The sequence below is a fragment of the Acomys minous genome (assembly GCF_964271855.1).
Source record: "Acomys minous genome assembly, chromosome: 7".
Lineage (NCBI taxonomy): Eukaryota > Metazoa > Chordata > Mammalia > Rodentia > Muridae > Acomys > Acomys minous.
Genome location: NC_140488.1, coordinates 105,683,142 through 105,694,606, shown reverse-complemented (window position 1 = coordinate 105,694,606; position 11,465 = coordinate 105,683,142).

The window sequence follows — 11,465 nt, the reverse complement described above, 5'->3', positions numbered from 1 at the left end:
ATGTTGGCTATTGGTTTGCTATATATAGCCTTTATTGTGTTTAGAAAAGTGCCTTGTATTCCCGATCTCTCCAGAACTTTAAACATAAATGGGTGTTGGATTTTGTCAAATGCTTTTTCTGCATCTAAAGAGATGATCATATGGTTTTTCTCTTTCAGTTTGTTTATATGGTGGATTACATTGATGGATTTCCGTATGTTAAACCATCCCTGCATTCCTGGAATGAAGCCTACCTGGTCATGGTGAATGATGTCTTTGATATGCTGTTGTATTCGCTTTGCGAGTATTTTGTTGAGTATTTTTGCATCAATGTTCATAAGAGAAATTGGTCTGAAATTCTCTTTTTTTGTTGGGTCTTTGTGGGGTTTAGGTATCAATGTGACTGTGGCCTCATAAAAGGAGTTTGGTAATATTCCATCCATTTCTATCTTTCGGAATAGCTTGAATAGTATCGGTATTAGCTCCTCTTTGAAGGACTGGTAGAATTCTGCGCTGAAACCATCTGGCCCTGGGCTTTTTTTGGTTGGAAGACTGTCAATGGTTGCTTCTATTTCTATAGGCGAAATAGGGCTATTTAATTTGTTTATCTGGTCTTGGTTCAATTTTGGTAAATGGAATCGGTCGAGAAATTTGTCCATTTCCCTTAAATTTTCAAATTTTGTGGCATAAATGTCTTTGAAGTAGGTCCTTACGATTCTTTGTATTTCTTCGGTGTCTGTTGTTATGTCTCCCTTTTCATTTCTGATTTTGTTAATTTGGATAGCTTTTCTTTGTCTTTTAGTTAGATTGGCTAACGGTTTGTCTATCTTGTTAATTTTCTCAAAGAACCAGCTCTTGGTTTTGTTGATTCTTTGGATTGTTGTCTTTGTTTCTAATTTATTGATTTCAGCTCTGAGTTTGATTATTTCCAGGCGTCTACTCCTCTTGGGTGTTTCTGCTTCTTTTTTTTCTAGGGCTTCCAGATGTGTTGTTAGGTTGTTTATGTGGGATGACTCCATTTTCTTTTTAAAGGCACTTAGTGCTATGAATTTTCCTCTTAGCACTGCTTTCAATGTGTCCCACAAATTTGGGTATGTTGTTCCATCATTTTCATTGAATTTCAGGAAGTCTTTTATTTCTTCCCTTATTTCTTCCGTGACCCATGTGTCATTAAGTAGAAAGTTGTTTAGTTTCCACGTGTTGGTATGCTTTTTGTTATTTCTATTGTTGTTGAAGTCCAGCCTTAGACCATGGTGATCTGATAAGATACAAGGTATTATTTCAATCTTCTTGTATCTGGTGAGGTTTGCTTCGTGACCAACTATGTGATCAATTTTAGAGAACGTTCCATGGGGTGCTGAGAAAAAGGTATACTCCTTTGCGTTTGGGTGGAAAGTTCTGTAGATATCTGTTAGATCCATTTGATTCATGACATTGGTTAATGAAGTTATTTCCCGGCTTAGTTTTGAAATCAAAGTCCTATCCTTGAGTGAAAGTGGGGTGTTGAAGTCTCCCACTATTAATGTGTGGGTATCGATGAATGGGGCAAGCTTTGTTAATAACTCTTTTACAAATGTCGGAGCCCTTGTATTCGGAGCATAGATGTTCAAAATCGTGATGTTTTCCTGGTTGACTTTACCTTTGACAAGTATGAAGTGACCATCCTTGTCCCTTTTGACTAATTTTGGTTGAAAGTCTATTTTATTAGATATTAGAATAGCTACCCCAGCTTGTTTCTTGTGACCATTTGCTTGGAATATTTTTCCCCAACCTTTCACTCTGAGGCAATGTCTGTCCTTGTGGTTGAGATGTGTTTCTTGAATGCAGAAGAATGTTGGGTCGTGTTTATGCATCCACTCTGTTAGTCTGTGTCTTTTTATTGGAGAGTTGAGACCATTAATGTTGAGAGATATTAATGACCAGTGATTGGTAAGTCCCTTCATTTTTGGTATTTATAACAATCGAGTTTTTGTGAAGTTGTGATTTTGCAATGGTGTAGTTATTTATTTCTTATGTATTTTTGGTTGTAGTTTGACCGGTTGGGGTGGAGTTTTCCTTCTAGTAACTTCTGTAAAGCCGGATTTGTTGCTAGGTATTGTGTGAATTTGTTTTTGTCATGGAATATCTTGTCTTCACCTCCAATGGTTATTGATAATTTTGCTGGATATAGTAGTCTTGCCTGGTATCTGTGTTCTCTTAGCGTTTGCAGAACCTCTGTCCAGGCCCTTCTGGCTTTCATGGTCTCTGCTGAGAAGTCAGGAGTGATTCTGATAGGTTTGCCTTCATATGTTACTCGTCCTTTTTCTCTTGCCGCTTTTAATATTTTTTCCTTGTTCTGTATATTTTGTGTTGTTATTATTATGTGGCGGGAAGATTTTCTTTTTGGGTCTATTCTATTTGGTGTTCTGTAGGCCTCTTGTATGTTCGTATGCATCTCCTTCTTCAAATTGGGGAAATTTTCTTCTATTATTCGGTTAAAGATATTTTCTGGGCTGTGGAGTCGGTTACCTTCTCTTTCCTCTATCCCTATTATTCTCAAGTTTCGTCTTTTCATGTTGTCTTTTATTTCATGAACGCTTTGTGTCAGGAACTTTTCAGATTTAGCATTATCCTGGATGATTGTTTCCAATTGTGCGATTGTATCTTCAAGTCCTGATATTCGTTCTTCCATTTCTTGCAATCTGTTAGATAAGGCCACCTCTGAGATGTTTGCTTTCTTTTCTGATGCTTCTCGATCGCGTTTTTCTTCCGTGCGTTCTTTTATGATTTCTTCCATTTTTATCTTCAGGTCTTGAACTGTTTTAATAATTTCCTTCATCTGGTTATTTGTGTTTTTCTGAAATTCTTCAAATGCCTCTTTATATGACTCTTTTAAGTCATCAGCCCTCTTGTTTGCTTCCTCCTGCATTTGTTTACAAAATTTATTTGATTCTTCCAATATCATCTTACTTACTAAGGATTTGAGGTGGTTTTCATTTATATCCATTGTTGTTGGGTTCTCCAGGTTGTTTTCATTAGGATTGCTGGGATCTGGAGATGCCATCCTGTTTTGGTTTTTGTTAGCATTCTTTCGTTGTCCCCTTGTCATTTTGGTGAATCTAATGTTGGGAGGTGGTTTGTAGTGACCTTCCCTGTTTGGGAGTGGATAGTTGATGTCTGCTTATAGGTAGGGTGCCCTTATCTGTGGGGAACAGGGAGTACTTCCCTGGACCAGGCTGGTGATTCAGATTCTACTCCTGTAGATTTTTCTCAACACCTTAGGCTCGAGGCTGAGTCCCGCGAAGTAGGTTTCTGTTTGGGCTTTTTCCCCTTACTGCTGTATCTCAAGTCAGCAGTATTGGGATCTAGAGTAAGGTCAGCACACAAGCTCTCTGGTTGTGTAGGTTGATCCCAGCTGTCTGTCTTTCCTGTTGCTTTGTAGCCAAGACCCCAGGTGGATCAGATCTTCTGGGTTGTAGCTGTCTTAGGAGCGTTCAGCCTTTCCCATGAATTTGGGAGTTCTTGCTGGGTCTGCAGGAGCTGACACAGCTAGGATCTGCCTGTTGGAGATTACAGGATCTGTGCCTGTAACCATACGGTTTCAGGCCACTGGCAGTATCTGAGGAGGTAGCAGTTTCCACGCCCCTGTATGCCAGGCCACTCCCAGCTTGCTATAAATTAGCGGTTATACCCTGCACATATGAGCCTCAGCTCCCTATATTGTGGGATACAGCTAGGGAGAGCCCAGTCAGAGCCAGCAGTTCGTCCCCGTGGCTGGGGACAAAAGCAGGTTAGACCGCTCCCAGACGCTTTAAGGCAGCAGTTATTCCCTGCCAGCAAGGCCCACAGCTCCGGATAAAGTGGGCGGTCCTAACGAGGGCGCGCAAGAATGACCCCTGCTAGGTCTATTGATCAGGTAGAGCCCAGTCAGAGCCAGCAGCTCGTCCCCGTGGGTGGGGGCAAAAGCAGGTTAGACCGCTCCCAGACGCTTTAAGGCAGCAGTTATTCCCTGCCAGCAAGGCCCACAGCTCCGGATAAAGTGGGCGGTCCTAACGAGGGCGCGCAAGAATGACCCCTGCTAGGTCTATTGATCAGGTAGAGCCCAGTCAGAGCCAGCAGCTCGTCCCCGTGGCTGGGGACAAAAGCAGGTTAGACCGCTCCCAGACGCTTTAAGGCAGCAGTTATTCCCTGCCAGCAAGGCCCACAGCTCCGGATAAAGTGGGCGGTCCTAACGAGGGCGCGCAAGAATGACCCCTGCTAGGTCTATTGATCAGGTAGAGCCCAGTCAGAGCCAGCAGCTCGTCCCCGTGGCTGGGGACAAAAGCAGGTTAGACCGCTCCCAGACGCTTTAAGGCAGCAGTTATTCCCTGCCAGCAAGGCCCACAGCTCCGGATAAAGTGGGCGGTCCTAACGAGGGTGCGCAAGAATGACCCCTGCTAGGACTATTGATCAGGTAGAGCCCAGTCAGAGCCAGCAGCTCCTCCCCTCGGCTGGCGACAAATCTCCTGTATTTTCCCTTTCTGCTAGAGAAAGGCAGCGTGCGTCGCCTTAGGGCAGCAGTTATTCCCTGCCAGTAAGACCCACAGCTCCCGATAACCTGGGTGGATCTGTCGCGGGCCCACAAAGATGGGCCCAGTTAGTTCAGTTGTTTGGGGATTGCCGGCAGTCGGGCCACGCAGCTGGCGCCAAAGGCAGTTCAGACCGCTGGCGTGAATCTCCTGCCGGAGTACTGCCAGTTCCCTTTAGGGCAGTAGTTAGTCCCTGCAAGCGTGACCCTCGGCTCCCTATAACGTGGGCGGACCCACTGGGCTGTGGGAGCAGACCACGCCGGTTGCTAACTGCCCCAGTTTGCAGGGTCAAACCTTTGTGTCTGGCTTCAGCTTGAGCGCAGGACGCGGACGCGGTCCCCAGATCTAGTTGGTTTTGGTGAGACTCGCCACCTGTGTTTCCACCCGGGTTAGGCAGGTGCCGTCTGCAGTTCGGCGCGGTGTGGATGTACAGGATCAATGGTAGTTTCACCCTATTCGCTGAGACTCCTCAGGCTTGGGGCTCCGGAAAATCTCCTCCCCAAATGGCGAATTTGGGTTTTTTGTGCTGGCTACAGCTTGATTGTGGATTCCTTTTCAGAGTTTGGGGAGTGCGTTTAGCCCTCGGGGCTGTCGCTTGTCCCGGGGTTGGACCCCCTGGTGGTCTGCGGAGTTTGGGGTCCCACTCACCTACAGTTCTCAAAATCCAGCAGTCTGTGGTTCCATTCAAGTCCCTGGTCTCCTCAGAGAAGATCAGCTATGGTGCCTACTGGTCGGCGCCATCTTGGAATCCCTCATTTCTGATTTTCTTATTTGGATAATGTCTCTCTGCCTTTTAGTTAATTTGGATAAGAGTTTGTTGATCTTACTGATTTTCTCAAAGAACTCTTTGTTTTATTGATTCTTTGTAATATTCTCTTTGTTGCTATTTCATTGATTTAAGCCCTGAGTTTGATTATATTTTGCTATCTACTCCTTTTGGGTGCTGTTTCTTCTTTTTGTTCTCAAACTTTCAGATGTACTATTAAGTTGCTAGGGTGAGATCTTTTCAGGGTTTTTGTTTTGTTTGCTATTGTTGTTGCTTTTGATTTTGGTAGACACTTGGTGCTATGAACTTAGAACTGTTTCATTGTGCCTCATAAGTTTGGGTATATTGTATATTTATTTTCTTTCAATTCTATGAAGTCTTCAATTTCTTTATTTCTGTCTTGACTGGATTTCCATGAGTTTGCAAGCTTTTGGTTGTTTCTGTTGTTGCTGATATCCAGTTTTCATCCTTAGTGGTCAGATAGGATACAGGGTGTTATTTCAGTTTTCTTCTATCTGAGGAGACTTGGTCTGTGTCTGAATATGTGGTTAATTTTGAAGAAAGTTCGACAAGGTGCTGAGAAAATGGTACATACATTCTTTTGTGTTATGGTGAAATGTTTGATAGATACCTGTTAGTTCCATTTGGTTTATAACGTCCATCACCTCCAGGATTGTTCTGTTAATTTTTGTCTGGACGATGTGTCTGTTGGTGAAACTGGCATATTGAATTCCCTCATTATTATTGTGTGAGGGTCAATATAGATTTAAACTGTAGTAGTGCTTCTTTTATAAACTTGAGTGTCTTTGTGTCTGAGGTATAGATGTTAAGAATTGAAATGTTGGGGCTTGAGAGATGGCTCAGTGGTTAAGGGCAAAGGCTGCTCTTCCAGAGGACCTGAGTTCAGTTCCCAGTACCCACATGGACACTCATAATTGTCTATATTAAGATCTGATACCCTCTTCTAATGTGCAGGTGAGCATGCAGACAAAACACCCATATCATAAAAATATAAAACAAATCTTTAAAGAAAAAGAATTGAAATGTCATCTTGGTGAATTTTTCCTTTGATGAGTATATAGTGCCCTTTCTCATCTCTTCTGATAAGTTTTGGTTTGAAGTCTATTTTGTTAGATATTAAAATTGCTACACCAGTTTGCTCCTTAGGCCCATTTTTTTTGGAATAACTTTTTTCAATCATTTTTCCTGAGGTAATGTCTATCTTTGGTGTTGATATGTGTTTCTTGGATGCAACAAGAGAATGGATCCTGTGTTCACATCCATTCTGTTAGTCTGTGCCTTCTTATTGGGGAATCGAGACCATTGACAGTGAGAGGTATCAATGACCAATGTTTGTTGGTTCCTGTTATTTTGTTGATTTTGTTGTTATTGCTCTTGTTGTTGTTGTTGTTGTTGGTGGTGGTGGTGGTATGTGTGTGTGTGTGTGTGTGTGTGTGTGAGAGAGAGAGAGAGAGAGAGAGAGAGAGAGAGAGAGAGAGAGAGAGAGAGAGAGAGAGAAAGATGTGTGTGTGTGTGTGTGTGTGTGTGTGTGTGTGTGTGTGCCCATGTGTTTCTCTTTTGATTTTGCTGCTCTGAGGTTATTTATTCTCTGTGTTTTCATGGTTGTAGTTAACCTCTTTAGGTTGAAGTTTTTCTTATTTTCTCTTCTGAAAGGCTGAATTTGTAGATAAATATTGTTTCAATTTGGCTTTATCATGGAATATCTTATTTTCTTCATCTATGGTGATTGAGAGTTTTGCTGGGTATAGTAGTCTTGACTGACATCTGTGGTCTTTTAGCATCCCCACTGAGAAGTCAGTTGTAATTCTAATAAGTCTTTGTTTCTTGGCCATCTCCCCTGCAGCTTTTAATATTCTTTCTTTGTTGTGTATGTTTAGTGTTTTGATTATTATGTGCAAAGATAACATTCTTTTCTGGTTTAGTCTAACTAATGTTCTGTATGCTTCGTGTGTCTTGATAGGCATCTTCTTCTTTATGTTAGGGAAACTTTTTCCTATAATTTTGTTGAAAATATTTCCTGGGCCTTTGAGCTCGGCTTCTTTTCTTTCACTTTTTCCTATTATTTTTTTATTTGGTATATTCATAGTATTCCAGATTTCCTGGATGTTTCGTACCAGGAGTTTTTTAGATTCAATATTTTCTTTGACTGATGTATCCATTTCTTCTATTGTATCTCAAATTCCATCTCTTACATTCCTCTCTGGGTTTTAGAAGTGTGTGGTAGCTGTGTGTTGCCTGTAGGAAATTAGGTTTGTGGACCTGATAGGTGTCATACTGGGGATTCCAGGTAAAAATTGGGAGTTGACACTTAGGAAGGGAGGTAGGATAGGGGACTTTGGGAGTTCACAGAAGGGGAGAGAGCAGAGTGGTCTACCAGAATCTGCTTATTTAGTCTCCTTGGAATGGAGGTAGACATTAAAAAGTGGTCACCCCAGCAGGTCTGCTATAGAGCTGGGGATGAGACTGAATTATTGGCTCTGCAGTCAGCCTAACTGCTTCTCTAGCAGGTGTGGCTTTTGGATGGGGGTACTGGAGTTGGGGCAAAATATCGAATGGGGTTAGGGAGGTTAGGAGTGGAAGAGCTGTGGGATCCTCAGGTGATGTGGTGGGCACGGTGGGGATGCTGCAGCAGGTGTCCTGTTGCAGAGATGGAGGTGAGATAGAGGGCTTAGGTGTGGAGGAACAGAGGGAGAGGTGAAGATCTGCAGTCACCCTGCCTAGTTCCCTGGCAGAAGTGGTTTGGGGTTGGCAGAGTCTGCCTGCTGGTGTAGGGGGCTGGGATAAAGCAGAGTAGAGAGAGGGCAGGAGAGTAGGAGTGTAGGAGGGGAATGCCTGTGGGATCCACCGGAGATGTGAGCAGGGTGGAAGGAAGGCTGCAGCAGGTTGTCTGCTGCAGAGCTAGGGATGTGACTGGTGGGTTGCATTTGGAGGAAAGGAGGGAGTGGTAAAGGTCTTCTATTAGCTCACCTGTTTCCCTGGCCTGCTCAGCTGGTGTGTTCTCAGGGAATGACAACTGCTGGTGTTGGAGGCTGGGACAATGGAAGAGTAGTTGAGGGAAGGACAGTTGGAGAAAGAAGATCTTTGTAATCATTTGGGGATATGGTCGGACAGAAAGAGAGGCCAGGGCAGGCATTCTGCTGCACAGCTGGGGATGAGACTGAGGAGACAGGGACTACAGTACATGAGACCCTGCCTCAAGAAAGCCAAAGCTAATTCAGTAACCCAGTCTCTAGCTCATAGATTCTTTTTTCACTTTGTTGGGTCTCTCTGATACAATTAGATTTTTTTCATCTCATTTTTCCATTTAGAATTTTTTTGTTTTTATTTGTTCAATGCCTAGTATGGGTCATCTAATGTTTTACTGATTTCATCAAATTATTTTTCTTTATTTTTCTAAAGTTCATTGAGCTTCTTTGGGGTACCTACTTTGAATTCTTCAAAAGACATTTTTTAAAATATCACATCTCTAATTCTTCATGTTTGGCTACTAGGTTAGTGCTGTGTTTTGGTGGTTGTAAAGTTTTTGGAGGAGTAATAGTGAGTTGCTTTTGCTTTCAAGTTTTGTTTTTATTTTATATATGTGGGTATTTTTGTCTCATGTAGTGCCTGCAGAGGCCAGAAGAGGGCATCAGATTCCCTCAAATTGGAGTTACAGGTAGTTGTTAATTGCCATATAAGTTCTGAGAACTAAATTCTAGTCTTCTGCAAGAGCAGCAAATGTTCTTAACCTCTGACCCATCTCCTCCATCCATCTGTTGTTTATATTTCTTGTATTGCTATGGTGCGATGTGTGTTTGCATTGAGATAGCTATTTCTTAAGGTTTTATGCAAGGACCATCTTAAGGAGTGGCATTCAAGACACACTATCACTCAAGGAGGGGAGAAAGCATACAAAATACTGAAAAGAGTAAGAAAAAAGTTGGAAATAACAACTACATCCCTAGTAAGAATAGAACAAAAAAGTAGCTAAGATAAGGTAAGGTAAAACTAGAAAGTTGAAATATCATAAGAGTAAAAGTATTAGTGACGTTTCTTGTGCCTGGTTCTGGGATTTTTTAGTCTATGGTTCTTAGGGGGACCATTGTCAGTATAATTTTAAGTAAATATTAAATAAATTGATTTCTTGTAGATTTATCAAACAACTGTGATGTTTGTGCCTCATCCCTCCTTTCCTTTCTGTATAAACCTCTCTCTCTCTCTTCCCTCCCCAGTTGAACTCCTTCCCTGTTGTTCCATTTCCCACTTCCTATCACCTGTATCTGAAGCAAAGTCCTCCCTGCCTATGGTTCTTTATGGTTTCTTGGTTTCTCTGGTTACTCCATGTTGTATACTCACACCTGAGGATCTGGAGCATAAACAAGTCCAGAACAACTGCAATGGCCATGACCATATTCATGTGAAAGAGGGAACCTTTCACGGGATCTTATCCCTGGACAAAAAACTAGAGGCAACCAGTGATGGCTGGGAGAAGGGTAATTAGCCTCTCACAGGGATGAGCCTCTTATTGGTTGTACAATACAAAGTGGTCAGCCCTGAAACCATTTACAAAGAGTAAAGTGGACTCAAAAGGTTGTATTCTTATATATTTGTACATACCAGTGTGTGTGTGTGTGTGTGTGTGTGTGTGTGTGTGTGTGTGTGTGTGCACGCGTGCGCGCACACGTCTGTAAAACAATAATAAAGAAAATGAGGCTATCAACTTGAGGTCAGATAGCAATAGGAGGAGTTTGAGGGAGGGTAGCTGGGAAAGGCTGGAGAGAGGCAAGAGAGGGGGAAAGTAATAAAATTCCATTCCGTTTTTCAAACATGAAAATATTTTTAAAGTATTAATAACAAACTAATAAAGGGAAATGCAGGAAGTAAAAGAGAGAAAATAGAAAAAAAGAGGGAGAAAATAGAGATAAGAGGGAAATTTGACGGTAACAATTACAACCTGTGTGTGTGTGTGTGTGTGTGTGTGTGTTTAGTGTACATACACACTAATCCCTCCTTCCTGTGATGTAGGAAGGGAATCCTCCACTTCCCACCCCCAAGTCTTTTCCTTTTAAAATTACTAGCAGTAAGTGCAGGTCTGGGAGCCATTTTCTTTCTCAGATGCTAACAGCTGAACCAGAGGCCTTCATTAGGCTGAGCCCCGTTTCTCCTTGCTGGCAGGCCTGTGACCTAAGAATGAACTTGTGTCCATGATTTCTCTAACAGTGAGCAGTAGAGCCACCCTCAAGCCACTTGCGCAGGCTGAGCCCAGGTCTTCGCACTTAGGTGCCCCCCTTGTATAGAGTCACAGTCAGTGTGCTCCAGGCATCGCAAATTCACAAGCAACTGCTTTTTCCACAAAAGTCCAAAGATCTGAGACTAGAAAAGCCAACAAACCAAAGCAATCTGTACTGGGGCAGGGGGACACAGCATATGAGGCAAGCACCCTGAGCGATCTCTGCCCACACCATGCTTGTCTGCATCCTAGCACCTGCCCTATGTCCACACACAATGGCTCTCATTCCTCTTCCAAGTGCCTCTTGGATGTTCCAAACTGAAAGCGACGTCTTCTTTCCCCTTGTGAATATGAGCATATATCCAAGTCACAAGTTTCCTGGGGCCCTCAAGTTTGGTCTCAGTCAGGGAAGAGTGGTTGGGACTTGAGGCTCACAATTGAAAGTACCCCTGACTCTTAGGTTTGATGGTGAGACCCCTCTTTGTGATTCTGTGTCACTGTACCAGTGAGCAAGCTAAAAGCCCAGCAAACTCCTTCTCCAGTGTTTAATGTTTGTGTTGTTCATAGGTGTCCAGCACAGGTTTTTAAACGACATTTTTGCAGAGCGCCGTAACTGTGGTGTTTACTGGGTCTCCTTTGTCTACAGCTCCACCTGAAGGGCATTTTGCCTTCTTGCCTAAGGTGTTATCAAATGCCAAAGCAAGTTGTTTCTCTCTTCTCTTACCTTCCGCTCCCAGTCTGAGACAAAGTCTCTTTATGTAGTCTCCCAGCTACCCTGGAATTCACAGAAATCCACCCGTCTGCTTCCTGAGTGCCAGGAATAAAAGCATGCAACACCACACCCAGCCTTTAGGGTTGTTTCTTTTACAAATCTAAGGTCCAGCACTTCTGGATTTCGCGTGGTCTCTATTGTTGCATGCCAGTACCTTCGCATGCTACCCCA